Source organism: Callospermophilus lateralis, chromosome 1 (genome assembly GCF_048772815.1).
Source record: "Callospermophilus lateralis isolate mCalLat2 chromosome 1, mCalLat2.hap1, whole genome shotgun sequence".
In the NCBI taxonomy this organism is placed as follows: Eukaryota; Metazoa; Chordata; class Mammalia; order Rodentia; family Sciuridae; genus Callospermophilus; species Callospermophilus lateralis.
The window spans coordinates 107971133-107990804 of NC_135305.1; the positions used below are offsets into that span (position 1 = coordinate 107971133).

General features: G+C 34.6%; 1 pseudogene; it reads right to left on the reverse strand.

Moving 5' to 3' along the window:
* Positions 1-18076: 18076 nt before the first annotated feature.
* Positions 18077-18807, reverse strand: LOC143406090 (dnaJ homolog subfamily B member 6-like; annotated as a pseudogene).
* Between the last annotated feature and the right edge of the window lie 865 nt (positions 18808-19672).

Genomic DNA, 19672 nt, shown 5'->3' on the forward strand with positions numbered 1-19672 from the left:
AGGAGTAAAAGGACCTCTTCCCCAAGGAACGGTAGGCTTATTATTGGGACGCAGTTCTTCCACACTAAAAGGACTTATGATAAGTCCCGGGGTAATTGATCCCGATTATGAAGGTGAAATAAAAATTATAGCTAGTTCTCCAAGAGGCATATCAGTTATCTCACCAGGGGATAGAATAGCACAGTTACTAATAATACCCAGCCTACATGATAAATTTTCTAGTCGTACTGTAGAAAGAGGTACCAGGGGATTGGGCTCCACAGGTGTAGATTGGGCTATGCTGTCTTTAAATTTAGATTCTCGCCCCATGCTAAAACTAAATATTCAAGGATACGACTTTAATGGGCTACTGGACACAGGTGCAGACCTTAGCATCATATCTAGTCAGGAATGGCCAAAACATTGGCCATTACAACAAGCCACTCAAACGCTTCGAGGCCTAGGAGTGGCTACTAATCCCCATAGAAGTGCAATGGTATTAGATTGGAAGGATCCTGAAGGATGTGAGGGAACTATACAGCCATATGTATTGGATCATCTTCCTATAAATTTATGGGGACGAGATGTCCTAGATCAATTAGGTTTAACGTTAACAAATAACATCAATCCTAATGCGCCCACTACTAGGGCTAAACAAGGTTTTAAAAAAGAAAAAAGATTAGGAAAACAAGGACAAAATATAGCAGCACCAATTCAAATAGATCAAGGAACAGACAGACATGGGTTGGATTTTCAGAAAGGGCCACTGAGACAATAAAAATTACTTGGAAATCAGAAAGACCAGTGTGGGTTCCTCAGTGGCCCCTGACTAAAGAAAAGATACAAGTAGCCCATGATCTGGTTAAACAACAATTAGCGAAAGGACATATACAACCTTCCATATCTCCCCATAATACTCCCATTTTTGTTATTAAAAAGAAATCTGGTAAATGGAGATTATTACAAGATTTAAGAGCCATTAATAATGAGATGGTTATTATGGGACCTGCTCAATCAGGGATTCCCCAATTGTCTGCTTTACCAAAAACCTGGTATGTTTTAGCTATAGATATTAAAGATTGTTTTTTTTCAATTCCTATTCATCCTGAGGATAGTCCACATTTTGCATTTACTATCCCTGCACTAAATCATGAAGGTCCTGATCAGAGATATGAATGGAAAGTACTCCCTCAGGGGATGGCTAATAGTCCAACTATGTGTCAAATTTATGTTAACAAAGCAATCCAACCACTTAGAAATCAAAATCCTGAACTACAAATATTTCACTATATGGATGATGTATTATTGGCACATAAAGATAAAAACATATTGCTGGAATGTTATGCCACACTTACAAACTTATTAAAAAATTATAATCTAGAGATAGCAATAGATAAAGTACAATTAAATCTTCCAATTAATTATCTAGGAGTCCTGTTATCCTCAACCATGGTCCGTCCACCAAAAATTCAAATACGAGTAGATCAACTCAAATCACTTAATGACTTTCAAAAGTTATTGGGAGACATAAATTGGATAAGGCCTTATCTAGGCATACCAACAGGAGAGCTAGGACCTTTATTTGATATCCTAAAAGGTCCATCAGATCCAAATTCACCCCGCATGCTAACGCCTGAAGCAAGAAAGGCATTAAAAATCATTGAAACATATATGGAAAATATGCACTTGGATAGAATTGATATAAGTTTGCCTTTATTATTTATTGTACTACCAACAAAAAATATTCCTACAGGAGTATTTTGGCAAGAAGGTCCATTATTGTGGATACATTTATCTTATTCTCCTAATACTATTCTTACTAGATATCCTGAGGCTGTAGGACAATTAATACTCAAAGGAATAAAAGCAGCAAAGGGAGTGTTTGGGATTTCTCCCAATAAAATTATTACTCCATATACTATGGATCAAATTGATGAGTTAGCCAATGAGTTAAATACTTGGGCAATAATCATGTGTAAATCTAATGTTTCATTTGATAATCACTTGCCATCTAATCCTTTGTTGTCTTTTTGGTCTAAGCATCCTGTAGTTTTTCCAAAAATGACAAGAAAGACCCCTATCATGAATGCTCCAAATATATTCACTGATGGGTCAAATAATGGTACAGCAGCAGTAGTTACCCCTGATCAAACTTTTACATTTTTAGTACCCAAACAATCAGCTCAAAAGGTAGAGCTTAATGCAGTATTACAAGCTTTTATGATGTTTAAAGATTCTGTATTTAATTTATTTTCTGATAGTCAATATGTAGTTAATGCTATAGTATCCCTTGAAGATGCAGGTAGGATTTCCCCTTCTTCTACTGTTTTCTCTTTGTTTTCCACTATACAAAGTCTAATCTGGGACAGAAAAGATCCATTCTTTATAGGACATATCAGGGCACATACAGGATTGCCTGGAGCCCTTAGTTTAGGCAATGAATTAGCAGATAAATCTACACATGACATACATATTTTCTCCACAATAGAAGAAGCTATAAATTTTCATAAAAGGTTTCATGTCAATGCTAATACTTTACAAAAACGTTTTAAAATAACTAAAGAACAAGCCAGACATATAATAAAACAATGTCAAAATTGTGTGACATTTTTACCACAAGTTAATCTTGGAGTCAATCCTAGAGGACTGATACCTAACCATATTTGGCAGATGGACGTCACACACTTGCCAGAATTTGGAAAATTAAAATATTTGCATGTTACAGTTGATACTTCTTCTGGATTTTTGATGGGCTCCCTTCATGCCGGAGAAAAAACTAAAGATGTTATAGCTCATTGCTTACAAAATTTTGCCACTGTGGGCGTTCCAAAACAGTTAAAAACAGATAACGGTCCCGGTTATGCTTCTACCTCTTTTAAACAATTCTGCTCATCATTTGGCATTACTCACATAACAGGAATTCCATACAATCCACAGGGACAAGGCATAGTTGAAAGAGCTCATCAAACTATTAAAATGTACTTATTAAAACAAAAGGAGGGAATTGGAAAGGGGTATATATCCCCCAAAGATAAACTTAAAATAACCCTCTTTACTCTAAACTTTTTAAATTTGGATTCATCAGGACTTAGTGCTGCGGAAAGGCATATGTATCCAAAAAATGTGCATAAGCCTAAAGTTCTTTGGAAAGATATTCTAACAGGACAATGGAAAGGTCCTGACCCAGTAATTGTCTGGAGTCGGGGCTCTGTTTGCGTGTTTCCACAGGGAGAACAGCAGCCGATTTGGATTCCAGAAAGACTAACTAAAACGATTTCTACAGATCAAAAAGAAGATAATTTGACTCAAATCCATAACAGCTGATATCCAGAACTCCAGCTTGGCCATTCTTACATCTGCGACTGATTAACCAGGATGCTTTTTTCAATATCTATTTTATTATTGCATTTTTCCATATCATAGGTTCTATTTTATTTTTGAGCTCATACAGACCTAGGTTGATGTTTTTCTGATCAGTTTTATTTTTTAACTGTGGAGTTTTTAACATTGCAATGGAGATTTCACCTAGGCGAAACTACAAGGCCTTTACTATTGTCTTATGTGTTGTATGTTATATGTGCACACTTCTGTTTTGTGTTATGTGTCTATATGTGCGTATGTCCATAGATCATATATGAGGAGTGCTCAAAAAAAAAAAAAAAAAAAAATGGATCCAAGTACTTTTTATTATTCACGTAATTTTAATGGTTTAATTTAAATTGGGTAAACAGCTGTTAAAAATTATTTTAATATGTGTACAAATAAGCAGGTTAACAAATCTGTTTGTTTATTTTCATCTTTCCTTTTCATTATATTTAATAATTCTGTTCAAGATAATGTAAATTGTTCTAAAAAAAAAAAAAAAAAAAAAAAAAAATGTTTTCTTAGTACCTGTTAAAATGTTACATTTTTTTTTCTTTTTCTCTTTAACATCATTGTCAGAATTCTTATTTTTCATCCCAGTGCCGGTGAAGACAAAGATGAAACCAAACTACAACTTCTTCGATAATTATCACAACAAACTGTATAAACTGATATATCAATGATCTTGGGAGGAAATGGACATATTGATAGATTCCTCCACTTTGAACTGCTTACAAAACTTGCCTGGACTATGTATCACTTGTATGCACTGTGATCTATCTGTTGATACAACAAATTATGGTAATGCTGGCGTATCTTTGCTGATGTGTCACCAGTGATGCAATTTTCCCTAGGAGTCGTCAATTGATGTGGTGTTGTGGCATTTCTGTATCCTCCTCCCTTCTACTAGTGATGGTCTAATTTTGGGGGCCAACAGAGGTGAGGCAAAGAACCTCACCCCCCCACTGGCACCAAGGCCAAATCTGGGGGCCAACAGAGGTGAGGCAAAGAACCTCACCCCCCCACTGGTGCATAGGCCTATCCACAAGTATGGCTATTTGCTGGACCGGTAGTCAGTGACGGGTATGATCCAATTGCAATGGTATCAACCTAAGACAGGAGGCTGACGCCTAAAGGTCAGTTTTCCAATGACGGGTAAGAACCATATGTTGAATTGGACAAACCTAACAGGCACGGTCCCTAGCCACATTACTTGTTTCTTAATTAAACAGAAGGGGGGAGATTCTAAGTAATTGTTATGAGTATTGAAATGTGGCTGAAATGATACGCTTGGCAATATCAATTTCTGTAGCATCTTATTCCTATTCATCACATTTGTAATTCTTGTGTTTATCCAGTTCATGGGAATTTTCCTTTTATGACTATTTAGATTTCATTAGTCATCTCTTCTGTTAACATACCAAGCCGTGGGTATGTTTGTTCGTAAATGATCATGAAGGAGAAATATGAAAGGAAATAGGCCTCTCAAACTGAAGAGCCAAAAGGATGAGGTCTCATGCATTCTTATCTACATGAGTCTGGTATTGAAATGATATGGAGGGAGAGAATAAGCTTGTTCAATTCATGAATACCCCACCTTCAATCACTCATCAGGAATGGGTTTCATTAAGGTATTTGAAGAGTGCTGCAAATAAAATGTTAGGTTAAATACCTATGTGAACCAGAGAGATCTGACCTGTTAAATTTGTTGGGGTCAGTATTAAAAATGTCAGCTCACCTGCTTGTTCATTGTTGCCCAATCAAAAGAATTTATCTTAGTGTTTGTGATTAAGTATGGATACTGACAGTGCTGCTGTCATTGTAGGGAAAGGGGATTGTTGTAATTTTAATCTCAATAGAAGAGAGAATGATATTTCACTGTCTTTGTAATGGATTTGTGTGAATAAATCTGATGATAGGAATTCACTTTCAGAACCCCTGCAAACCATGAGATAGAGGGATATGAAATATGTGAGCTTCACATTTTTTGGTGGAGGGTATCAGGGATTAACTCAGGAGCACTCAACCACTGAGCCACATCCTTAATTATCATTTTGTGTTTTATTTACAGACAGAGTCTCAAGGAGTTGCTTAATGCCTCACTTTTGCTGAGGCTGGCTTTGAACTCAGGATCCTCTTGCTTCAGCCTCCCAAGGCCCTGGGATTACAAGCATGCACCACTTTGCCTGACTAAGCCTCACATTTTTTTGCCTCCCAAACTGCTCTTCTCCCTCATGTTTTTTAATTTTTTCCCCACAATTCACTAATAATGAAATTTAGTTGAGATTGAAGAAAAAAAGGAAGAGAATTGATGGACTTGGGTTTTAGAACTTGATAATTATTTAATTTAATAACATTTTAGTGTAGTTGATGAATAACTTTGTTGGTTCATATGTTCATGATTGGATTTCTGCTTTTGTGCATCTCTCCTCAGTCCTTTTTTTTCTTGTGATAAAATTTTTTGTTCACACTGTACAGCATTAATATATATATATATATATATATATATATATATATATATATTTTAAATAGCAACAAAAATAGCAACATGAATTCTATAAAATAGTTGCTATTTTATGGAATTTTAAAATGTAGAATATTCAACATTAATGAGTCATCTCCATATGAAGATTAAGTGATATTCTCATTCAATAAGTTCTGTGAGAAAATAAAATTAATTTATACTTTGTAAATGTACTTAGGCAAAATGTTTTGGAAAATACAGAATTTAGTTTTTTATAAATGCAGGTAATGCTAAAATTCACTTTTTGCAATGTCAATGTAATGAGGAAAAAATGTTGATTGGTTAAAAATAAGAAGTGAGTTAATTGAAAAGCTCCCAAGATGAATCTGAAACTTCAGTTTGTTTTTCTATTTTATTTTACTCTGAAATAATTGCATTATACTACAACATCCTTGTGGTCCCGAAATAATAATTACTGTTTACAAATTCTCAATTGAGATTCAATGTCAAAAATTCTACCTCTTGCCCTGTGGTGCTACTAACATAATTTTGCCAATGTTAATATGCTGAACTGAATGCACATTAGACTAAAAGGTAAAAATTCAGGGGCTTTCATTCCATCTTTTTAAAATCTCAGTTGCTGAAGAACATTCTAGAATGCACTAGTGATTCACAACATGGGAAATATATCATGAGGACATAACTCAAATTGTCAAAATGGTCAAGAAAAATAAGTCTTGTGGCATCATCTACCATACGCATCTAAAATTGGAGGAAATGTCAATTTATAAAAAACCAGTTGGGTATTTAAGAAGTGTTTTTGTTTGTTTTGTTTTTCATTTTGCTTTAGCTATATAGAAAGAAATCTTCAGATCAGGGAAAATAGGACAATTAAATCACTCCCTAAACCATGAGGATAGTCCAGAAAGACAAGCTGAGTCAGTGTATGGTGACACTGCCCCATGCTAAGCAATGAATGCCCTGCTCTTAATTCTCTCCTAAACGATACTTTTATTAGCGACACCATCTCCTACCCACAATTTTGAAATTAAAATGAAAATGACAATATGGAGGTAAAATCAGATATAAAATGAATGAAACTGTTATGTTTACCTTGCTTGGCACATTCATACATTTCTTCACTGAACTAATCAGAGTCCTCTTCCACCCATCCCCACAAGAGGTATTTATTTTGTTTATATGACTGAATTATTCGATTTCATAGTACATTTTATTTCAAGTGTTTCAGATTAAATATTGTACACCCAGGTAGCTGCTACTTCAATGAGTATTCAAACACACACATACACACACACACACACACACACACATACACACGCACAAACACACATACACACTTCTTTCAGATTCTAGATTGCCTTTGAAGTTCCCTGGGGAGTCACATGCTGCAATCTGGAACCACCATGACCAGACTGACAGCATTAGCAGAGGTCATGTTCTCAGGGTGCTGCTGACAGCTCCAGGCATTTACTGGATGTGTGGCCAGGGGCAATTTTAATTTTATCATTGTTCAATTTCTCATGTATAAAATGCAGCAGTACTTATTTTATGAGTTAGTTTAAATCATAGAGACATTGTATCTGTGTATTCAAAGCTCAGGAGACACACTAAGTACCTTACAAATGGCAATTATCAATATGACAAAGGTTTTCCTTTTTGGATTTTATTATTTGATAAAAAGAAAAATTCCTATGAATGCAGCATTAAGAACTGCTTTTGTTAAAATGGAGTGATCTGAGTCACAGAAACTTTCTGGATTTTAGTAATTAATAGAAGGGAATCTCTGGAAGCTAAATTGATCACTTCAAATGTGCACAGTGATTTTAAAATAATTTTGTCCTCCTTTTTGACATTTCAATATCTGCATAATAATGTCCTCAGAACAAATGTGTATCTTCTCAGAAGTGTATGTTCAGCTTCTTAGCCCATTTATTGATTGGGTTGTTTGAGGGTTTTTTTTTTTGTTGTTGTTGTTGTTGTTTTTTGGTGTTAAGTTTTTGAGTTCTTTATATATCTTGGAGATCTGATGTGTGTAGCAAAAATTTGCTTCTAAAATGTAGGCTCTTTCTTCTAAAAGGTAGGCTGTTTCTTTTGCTGAGAAGAAGCTTTTTAGCTTTAGTCCATCCCATTTATTAATTCTTGATTTTATTTCTTGCATTTTCAGAGTCTTTTATTCATTTGATCAACAAATATATTAAAAAAAAGTTCAACATCTCTAGTGATTAGAGAAATGCAAATCAAAACTACTCTTAAGATTTCATCTCAAGCCAGTCAGAATGGCAGTATCAAGAATACAGACAACAATAAATGTTGCCAAGGATGTGGGAAAAAGGGCATACTCATTCATTGCTGGAGGGACTGCAAATTGGTATAACCAATCTGGAAAGCAGTATGGAAATTCCTTAGAAAACTTGGAATGGAACCATTATTTGACCCAATTATCTCACTCCTCAGTCTATACCCAAACAACTTAAAATAAGCATACTATAGTAATACAGCCACATCAATGTTTATAACCGTTTAACTCACAATAGCTAAACTGTGGAAGCAAAATAGATGCCCTTCAATAGATGAATGGATAAAGAAACTGTGGTAAATATACACAATGGAATATTATTCAGCATTAAAATAAAATAAAATTAAAATAAAATAAAATAGAATTATGGCATTTGCAGGTCAATGGATGGATTTGGAGAATACCATGTTAAGTGAAGTAAGCCAATCCTCAAAAAACAAAGGCCGGATGTTCTCTCCCATAAGTGGATGCTGATCCATAATGGAGGGGACATGTGAAAAATGGAGTAACTTTAATGGGGCAAAGGGAAGGGAGGGGCAGGGAGGAGGCATGGGGATAGAAAAGATGGTGGAATGAGATAGACATAATTACCCTAGGTACAGGTATGACTGCACATATAGAGTGATGCTACATCATGTACAACCACAGGAATGTAAAGTCAAGCTGCAATTGTGTAAAATGAATCAAAATGCATTCTGCTGTCATATATAACTAATTAAAATTAAAAACAAAGAAACAAAAAATGTAATGTCCTCATTTGAATATAAATTGTACAGGGTAGTTACATATATATATACATATATATATATAATACATACAGAAGAAACATTTAGAAATAATCTTAAATCTAAAACATGGACGCTATAATCCATGAAGACATGTTAAGATATAATTCTCTGTTAATTTTCAGTAAATTAAATGCTTGCATGCATATTAATAAAATAATGAAAAACACTTTAGTATAAGGTTATAAAACCTGTTCTTCAGTGTTTAATGCCAATGTGACATCAATAAATAAAAAACCTGTAAAAATATGGCTGTTCTCAGTTTAGTAACTTCATATTCACTTTGAAAATTCATATATATTTTATAACATAATAAATGAAATCTATGGGACAATAAGCACAAAAAGCCTGTCAATATCAGCATTAAATTGTCATAGTTATTTTTTATTTAAATCTTTGGAAACATTTCTTTTAATAGTGAAGATTTCTTTGTAATGTTATTTTAACAAGTGAATTTAGTTATTGAAACTAAAATGAGAAAAAAAGTAATTATGGAAAATGAAATTGTTGAAGTTTCAAATGCACAATGTATAATTAGTATCTTAGTGTAATTCCATTGCATAAATACTCTGCCTTGTAATTCTAGAGCCAGTAAAGTATTAAATTCTCTCCATAATGGATTCATTTGAAGAAAGATAAAGCCTCTGGAAGTCAATCTTAATGTGTTCCCATTTGGGATAGTACTACTAACCATGGAATTATTTTATCAGCAAGAAAATAGCTTGCTATAATAGTTATAAATATTGCCAGCAGATGAGGAACCTTTAAAGAAGGTCAAGGTTAATTATTTAGCAGTAATGACCACTGTGGTGAGTGCTAATGCAGTTTCCATGATAATCCCAGTGGGGCAGGTTTGGGAGTATGTATATATCTTTCAGCCCAAATTGAAAAAAATATAACCACAAAGTGTTTCACATTAAGAATAAATATTTACAAATATCTGCTGTTTTAGATGCATTAATCAGCTTTCAAAGCATAATTTCTCAATATAGATATGTATTATTACATACACACTATATGTATTATTACATACACACTATATTGATCAATCATTTATATTTTCTAAACTCTTTTTCATAAATATGCTCTTATGGGTATTTAACTCAGTTTTTCCAAAATATATTTATCGTGCAAAAAAGAAAATGATGATGATACATATTTGGCAACAAAACATTCTTCCACTTTTTCTGCCCCTACAGGTCAGGGAGGAAAGCCTTGGAAAAACAACAGTGCTCAGGTTCCATTGCATTACTCACATTGACTATGTGAGGACTATCCACCTGCAAGATGAAAATCTGCATCCAGATTCCCACTGCCTCCACCTACCATATCAGTGTTTCAAGATATGTTTTAACTTTTCTCTACCATCAAGTGAGAGTCTGAATTCTAGACCACATTAGTTTCACAATCCACAATTAATGCTATCACAAAAATTTATATATTTAACCATGTAGAGTGAGGAATGATTTCTTAAATACGACAAAAAAATCAATAAAATATTAAATTTTATGCATCCTACTACATTATTAATATCTATGCCACCCAAGATAAAAGCCAATCCACAGAAAAAGTAGAATATGTGCACAGAAAATAAACTGATATTCAGAAAATATAATAAATATGAATCTTTAAGGTATAAACTCAGTACTGTCTTAAGGGGGACAGATATGGTGGAGTAGAAGGGTACAATGTCTCCGGATTCAAGCAGTGGGAATACTGTTTCTCAGTGAAGTGGATGACAGAAAATTCAGTGAACTTCAACATCAGAATTGGAAGATTCACAGAAATTCTGGTGCTTTGAACACAAAGCAGGAAAGAAATCTTGAGAATTCAAACTAAAACACTGTGGTGCTAGTCCCTATGGAGGAAAAGATTGAAAAGCAACCAAGACAGGGGTAGGTGGGGTGGATATTAAGAATTTGAATCAATGGAAAATAAAGTCACAGGGAACTGGTGGAACAGAAGAGTGATTTTCACTAAATTTGAATGACCCAGAGGCAGCTTAGCACCTCTGGAAAGCAGAGAGCTGATGTTGGGGGAGAGCACCTTGGAGCAGCGGTGCTTCGCCTTCTTCCTGCTATGGCAACCCAAGAGCCCAGGAATTCATAACACATATTAGCAACTTGTCTCTGTCAGGTCCTGAGTGAGACCTAGAATCTACCCATAAGGGCCTATTGAGGGCAGAGAAAGAATTGTTATCAGAGAAATTCAGGCTGGAATGGTGAGTGGAGTGTGATTCACTTTCCCCCTGGGTTTGGCAGGTTGAGAGATTAGCCAGAGAGAAATCAGAAAAAATAGGAAGGCAAGCACATTTGCACTTGGTCTGATCCTGGAAAGACTGTATTTGTGGGAAATGGACTATATGAGACCAGAGGAGACTTAGTTGCTTTATCCCAATACTGGAGTTCTCAGGAACAACCCCCAACCCCAGCCCTGTGCCCAGATCCAGATGCTCAGTAAAGATCAGCATCTGTAGGGCAATAGGGTGTGTTTAGTTATTTTCTCTGGAGCAGATCTCTCATGACAATTATGATTTTTGTTTTGTTTTGTTTTTGGTACTGAGTGTCGGACCCAGGGAACTCTACCACTGAGCTACACTCCCAGTCTTGTTTAATTTTTTATTTCAAGACAAGCTCTTACTGAATTGCTTTGGGCTTTGCCAAGTTGCTGAGGCTGGACTTGAATTTTTGATCCCCCTGCCTCAGGCTCCAGAATCTCTGGGATTAAAGGCCTGCCTCACCATGCCCAGCTACTTAACAATGAAGTTCAAAAAGAAGTCAGAACTAAAAACCCCCGGCCTGAACTTCACATTTAGAACTTTGAATCAGCCCTACCCTGAGAGTGTTATCTACCTAGTTTGCACGGACGAAACTTTAATTGTCACTACTTCTCATTCTATCCTTAAACCAGCAAGAAGAAAAGTTGAGAGCTATTATAACTAGCTTGGGTTCCAGGCCACTCCAGCTGAGAGCTTACTAAGTAATTCAAAGAAGACAGGTTTTGCAACACACAGCAGTTGCCCTCCTGAAGGGCTATATAGTCCAAGAAGAAGTGAAAAAAAAGTTCAGTAAGGCATAGACAGTGAACTGACAATTTTGTTTCCAGTTCTTAGCAAAGACAATCCCTTCATTTTTCATTACAATTTTTTCCCCTCATTTGCATCACTTTTCTTCCTTCTTTCTTTTGTTATTTCCCCTTTTTTGACAATAGAGGAGTAGAGGTTTGGTTCTGGTTTGACTTTTGTTAGTTTGTTTTGGCTCTCACTTTGTTTCTCTTACTACACCTTCTCTTCTATTTTTAATAGCCAAATTTAATGCTTCTTTCTTTCTCTCATTATTTATTTATTTCTTACTCCTATATTTTTTATTGCCATTAATTTTTACTTCACTCCCTCTTTAACATAGCTTTCAAATGATTTAGGTTTTCTTTTGCCTTTCTGCTCCATTTTTTCTTTAAATGAACTGCAATTTTACTATCTTCAAGAAAAAATTAGCTTATATAATTATACCCACATCATTTATGTTGTTGCATTATATGAGGAAGCATAATTGACACTTGCTATATACCTTAATGCTACATGAAGTTTGCAACTGTTTAATGTTGTTAAATGCTGACCCCCACCATTTCTCTTTTTGTAGTAATAGTGTATATGCTGTATATTGATCACTACTATTGCTTCTGTTGCTTATTTCCCCTTTTTCTAAGAGAGGCTAGAAAGCAGCTAATACTCTACAAGTTTACAGATATAGAAATTGTAGCTGAACTACAGCCACAACTCAGCAAAATGACAATGTTTCTTCCTCCACACACAAACTAGCCCACTCAAGCTTAAACTACACTTTAAAACAGAATGGGGGAGAGAAAAACTCCAAATGAATGTCTAGGTCCAAAGTAGGAATGAATACGGGGGGATATCAGGTCCCAGTTATGAACATATACTCCTAGAGAAAGATTCCAAAATTATGGCTCATAAAAAATCCTCGGTGCTGCAGTAGTGCTATCAGAGTGAATTAATTCAGCAGTTCTGTAGCAGCAAACTGAGAAGCATTGGTGATTGATACTAACACTTGGATTAAACTGAATGTATGCAGTGAAGCTAAAACATACCAACAATACCAAACTTTTTACAAATGAGACACCTACCAAAAAAAAAAAAAAAAGATCTCACAAAGAGTAGGAGGAATGAATCTTACCAGACACACAAGTCCAAGACTTCTGAAAACACAAGGAAATAAACAAATCTACCTCCAAAATTTACAATCACCCACAAAGGAACATAGAGACCTGGAAGGGGATGACTACTCAGAGAAATAATTCTTAAAATAAATTATTAAAATGATTAAAGAGCTAAAAGAAAGGTTTACAAAATGAATTATTGAGTGAATTAAGAGAGAGATTATAAGCGTTGTGAGATCATTTTAATGAAGAGATAGAGATTGTGAAAGAAAATAATCAGAATTCCAGGAAAAGAAATACACAATAAGTAAACTTTAAAAATTACCAACGGACAAGATTACATAGAAACCAGACCCTCAGGTCTCAAAGACACTGTTTTTTGAGTTTCAACACTCAGTGTCTAAAGGGAAAAAAAAAAAAGAACTTGATAAAAATGTACAAGAACTCTAGGATAACATTAATAGACCAAACTTAAGGGTCAGTAGAAGAAAGGAGAGCAGAGAAATACAAACTAGTGACATTGAAAGTATTTCAGTGAAATAATAGCAGAAATAACAAAACAAAACAAAACATAACAAAAACAAAAACAAAAAACCCTAGAATAGAGTGGAGATCCACATACAGGATGCATGTAGAACCCAAATAGACATGATTAAAAAAAAAGAATTTCTCCAAGACACATCATAATCAAAAGTCACATGAGAAAGATGTCAGAACACATTTAGTGGTAAGATAATAAGACTTACTTCAGATTTTTCAACATAGACTCTAAAAACCAGGAGAGCTTAGAATGAGATAATCTAAGCTCTGAAAGAACACAATTGTCTGCCAAGGTTGCTTTGTCTGGCAAAGCTAACATTCAGAATTAAAAGAGTAATGAAAACCTTCTTCAATAAAGAGATTCCAAATGGAAGAATCTCTCCACAAGGACAATCAAGCATATGAAAATCAAGAACAATCATTTCTATGAAAGACACCAAAATGACTGAAAATAATAAACCTATTCCCATAATAACTTTCAATGTAAATGATCCCAACTTTCCAATTAAAACTCATAGGCTATTCAATATAGTTCTCGAAACACTAGCCAGAGCAATTAGACAGAAGAAAGAAATTAAAGGCATAAAAATAGGAAAAGAAGAACTTAAATTATCACTATTTGCGGACGACATGATTCTATACATAGAAGACCCAAAAGGGTCTACAAAAAAACTACTAGAACTAATAAATGAATTCAGCAAAGTGGCAGGATATAAAATCAACATGCATAAATCAAAGGCATTTCTGTATCTCAGCGACAAAACTTCTGAAATGGAAATGAGGAAAAACACTCCATTCACAATATCCTCAAAAAAAATAAAATACTCGGGAATCAACCTAACAAAAGAGGTGAAAGATTTATACAATGAAAACTACAAAACCCTAAAAAGAGAAGTAGAAGAAGATCTTAGAAGATGGAAAAATATACCCTGTTCATGGATAGGCAGAACTAACATCATCAAAATGGCGATATTACCCAAAGTTCTCTATAGGTTTAATGCAATGTCAATCAAAATCCCAACGGCATTTCTTGTAGAAATACATAAAGCAATCATGAAATTTATATGGAAAAATAAAAGACCCAGAATAGCAAAAACAATTCTAAGCAGGAAGTGTGAATCAGGCAGTATAGCTATACCAGACTTCAAACTATACTACAGAGCAATAGTAACAAAAACAGCATGGTACTGGTACCAAAACAGGCAGGTGAACCAATGGTACAGAATAGAGGACACAGAGACTAATCAACAAAGTTACAACTATCTTATATTTGATAAAGGGGCTGAAAGCATGAAATGGAGGAAGGATAGCATCTTCAACAAATGGTGCTGGGAAAACTGGAAATCCATATGCAACAAAATGAAACTGAATCCCCTCCTCTTGCCATGCACAAAAGTTAACTCAAAATGGATCAAGGAGCTTGATATCAAATCAGAGACTCTGCGTCTGATAGAAGAAAAAGTTGGCTCCGATCTACATATTGTGGGTTCAGGCTCCAAATTCCTTAATAGGACACCCATAGCACAGAGTTAATAACAAGAGTCAACAAATGGGACTTACTTAAACTAAAAAGTTTTTTCTCAGAAAGAGAAACAATAAGAGAGGTAAATAGGGAGCCTACATCATGGGAACAAATTTTTACACCTCACACTTCAGATAGAGCCCTAATAACCAGAGTATACAAAGAACTAAAAAAATTAGACGATAAGAAAACAAATAACCCAATCAACAAATGGGCCAAAGACCTGAAAAGACACTTCTCAGAGGAGGACATACAATCAATCAACAAGTACATGAAAAAATGCTCACCATCTCTAGCAATCAGAGAAATGCAAATCAAAACCACCCTAAGATACCATCTCACTTCAGTAAGATTGGCAGCCATTATGAAGTCAAACAACAACAAGTGCTGCTGAGGATGGGGGGAAAAGGGTACACTTGTACATTGCTAGTGGGACTACAAATTGGTGCTGCCAATTTAGAAATCAGTATGGAGATTCCTGGGAAAGCTGGGAATGGAACCACCATTTGACCCAGCTATTGCCCTTCTCTGGCTATTCCCTGAAGATCTTAAAAGAGCGTACTACAGGGATACTGCCACATCGATGTTCATAGCAGCACAATTCACAATTGCTAGACTGTGGAACCAACCCAGATGCCCTTCAATAGATGAATGGATAAAAAAATGTGGCATTTAGACACCATGGAGTATTATGCAGCACTAAAAAATGACAAAATTATGGAATTTGCAGGGAAATGGATGGCACTAGAGCAGATTATGCTAAGTGAAGCTAGCCAATCCCTAAAAAACAAATGCCAAATGTCTTCTTTGATATAATGAGAGCAACTAAGAACAGAGCAGGGAGGAAGAGCAGGAGGAAAAGATTAACATTAAACAGAGACATGAGGTGGGAGGGAAAGGGAGAGAAAAGGGAAATTACATGGAAATGGAAGGAGACTCTCATTGTTATACAAAATTACATATAGGAGGTTGTGAGGGGAATGGAAAAATAAATAAGGAGAGAAATGAATTACAGTAGATGGGGTAGAGAGAGAAGATGGGAGGGGAGGGGAGAGGGGATAGTAGAGGATAGGAAAGGTAGCAGAATAAAACAGTTACTAATATGGCATTATGTAAAAATGTGGATGTGTAACCGATGTGATTCTGCAATCTGTATTTGGGGTAAAAATGGGAGTTCATAACCCACTTGAATCTAATGCATGAAATATGATACGTCAAGAGCTTTGTAATGTTTTGAACAACAAATAAAAAAAACAAAACGCATAGGCTTTAAATACATTAAAGAAACAAGACCCAACCATTGTTTTCAAGATACTCATCTTACAGGCAAAGAAATACACAAACTGAGAGAAAAAGGAAAAAAAAAAAGTTATTCCATGTAAAGGGAGTTTGAGCAAACAATTTTCAAAACTAACAAAACAAATTTTAAGCAAATATTAATGAGAAGAGGCAAGGAAAATCACTACATGCCATTAAAATTAGAAGTAGAACAAGAAGATATAACTATAGCCAATATTTATGCCTCAAATACAGATGCACCTAATTACATAAAATATTTCTTGACACAAGTAACTTGTGGTTAAAATCAATAAATAAATTTCTAAACTAAACAATATAATAAATAACATATATCTAACAGATATTTATAGAATATTTCACCTGGAAACAGTTCAGCAGTTCATGAAAACTTTTCTAAAATAGAACATAATTTAGAACATAAAATAAGTCTTAGCAAATATAAAATAATCAATATTACTCCATATACATGATGGATTACAATTAGAAATCTGAAAAAAGAAAACTTATAGAAACTGCAACTGCATAAAACTGTGAAGACTAAACAATACTCTTACTACATGAAGAATTGATTATGGAAGAAATATAAAGAGAACTTTTTAAAATTTCTAAAATCAAACCATAATACACTATACCACAATCTTGGGGGCACTATGAAGGCAGTTCTGAGAGGAAAGTCTATAGCATTAATTACCTATATTTTAAAAAATCCCAAATAGTCAATCTGCAGCTGTAACTCAAGGCACTAGGAAAATCGGAATGATTAAATTCCAAAATTAGTAGAAGAGCTGGAAATAATTAAGATCAGAACTGAAATTAATAAAATAGAAAATTTTAAAAAAGAAAAGTTTTATACAACAAAGAGTAGGGTCTTTTAAGTGTTAACAATATTGATAAACCTCTTGCCAAAATAAACAAAATAAATAGAAGTCCAAAATCAGCAAAATTAGAGATGAAAAAGGAGACATCAACAGTGATTGTTTTTGCTCCAAACACATTCACATTTCTTTTCTTTTTTAAAGCAGATGACAAAGACCCAGTTTATCAGCTTTTTAAATCTAAGCTTAACATTACCTATTTAAACAATTGTCAGAACTTTGCTAAGTTGCCAGCATTCGTGCACAATTAGAAAACATCCTTAAATTTATACTAAACCAGAAATGTATTGCCATTAATGCATTAATATCTTCATTACTAAATACTGGGGGAAAAATATTTCTACAAGAGACTCATCCTGGCAATGTTAGCTCACAGCAGACTGACACTACTTGGCTCACATGTCAAACAATGGAAAGCAGATCCATGCTGGTGTTTGAATACAATCTTGTCCTAGCGCTACTCAAAGTCAAGGCTCACCTTGGAATACATTTGATAAAAAAGCAAAGTGCATAAAGAGATAACAACAATTTTAAAGACAAAAAAAAAAAAAATGGTCCTATTGTGTGGTCCCAAATATAAACTCAAAAGTCTATGACAAATAGGGACTTTGATGAGGTGTTTATAAATACTTTAGATTAGGTACAATTATACTGAAAGTCAAGCTCATCTGAAATCTTAAAAAAAAAAAATGTTCCTGTTAATCCTCAAATGGTGCTTGTTATAGTTTAACATTTCTGTTAAATACATTTGTTGAATTACTTGTCATCCAAGCGTAGCAGCTGCTCCTTACCGTTTATTGTTAAGGACTTTAACTGGCTGTCTTCTTCAACTTCTATTCTTTCTTGACCATTCTGGACAATTCTTTTTGTAGTGATTTTTCTCCCATTTACTATTTTGGTAGAAGTTGATACAGATTTGAAGTTACCCATCCCACTGCTACCAAATGATGTAGAAGAGAATGAAGTAATGCCACCCCGACCTAGTGACCCAAATGAAGTAAATCCTGTATCAAATGAAGAAAATTCACCTCCAAATGATGGAAATTCACTGAAAACAGAAAAAAAAAAAATGAGCCAGCATTTTGGTATCTGTTTCCTCAGGGATTCCTTCTGTTCCCAAAAAAGTCTTCAAATGGGTCTTAAAAGAAGTCGAAAGAAAAGGGATCCCTGATACCAAAAAATTCCCTGAAGATATCATCTGGGTTTCAGAATGTAAAGTCAAACTCAAATGGATTGTCACAAGGACTTCCACCTCCACCTCCACCATTTAAGCCTTCCTTGTCATACTTGTCATAGATGTCCTGTTTTTTAGCATTTGATAACACCTCATATGCCTCAGCTACTTGTTTGAATTTTCTCTCCGCTTCTTCTTTATTTTCAGGATTTTTAGGTGGATGCCACTTTAGTGCCAGTTTCCAATATGCCTTTTTGATATCCTCCGGTGAGTCATGTCTCTGCACTCCTAGAACTTCATAGTAATCCAACATGTTTTAAAAGATTATTGAAACAAGTCTGAGGACTGGGGTGCCCATGGTCCAGCACAGCTGTGCTGGTGGTGCTGGCAGCCAACAGAGACATTTTTAAAATGCAGGGACTAATTAAGGACTATTTTGATATCATATATTTCAATATATTGAAAAATCTAGAAGATATTGAAAATTTGTACCCACATATGACCTATCCAAATTTAACCATAAAAGTATAGAAAACTTAAACAAACAAACATCAAGAGAGTGAGGTAGTAATAAAAAAACCTTTCATAAAGAAAAGCCCAGGATCAAATAGCTTCTCAGTTGATTTCTTCCAGACCTTTAAAGAAGAACTAACATCAATCCTCCTCAAATTATTCCATGAAATAGATAGTGAGGGAACACTTTCAAACACATTCTTGGAAGCCAGTACCACCCTGATACCAAAACCCAATGGAGACGAAAACAAAGAAAACCACAGAAAAATACCCCTGATGAACAGTGATGCAAAAGTTCCCAATAATATATTAGCAAGCAGTATTAAAAAAACAGGTTGATAAGATTGTATACCCTGATCAAGTTGGATTCATTTCAATGCAATTTTGGTTCAACAAATTTAAATCAGTAACTGTGATTAATCACATATAAAATCAAGGACAAAAATCACATTATTATTCATTGAATACAGAAAAAGCCTATGTCAAATTCCATTACCCATTCATGTTTAAAGCACTGAATAAACTAGAGATAGAAGAAAAATTCCTGAACATCTTAAAAGCTATATATGAAAAGCCGGAAGTCCACATAATTCAGAAATGAAAAAAAGAAAAAAAAAAAAAAAACAAAAAGCTTTTCTTCTAAAATCAGGAGCAAGAAAAAGACA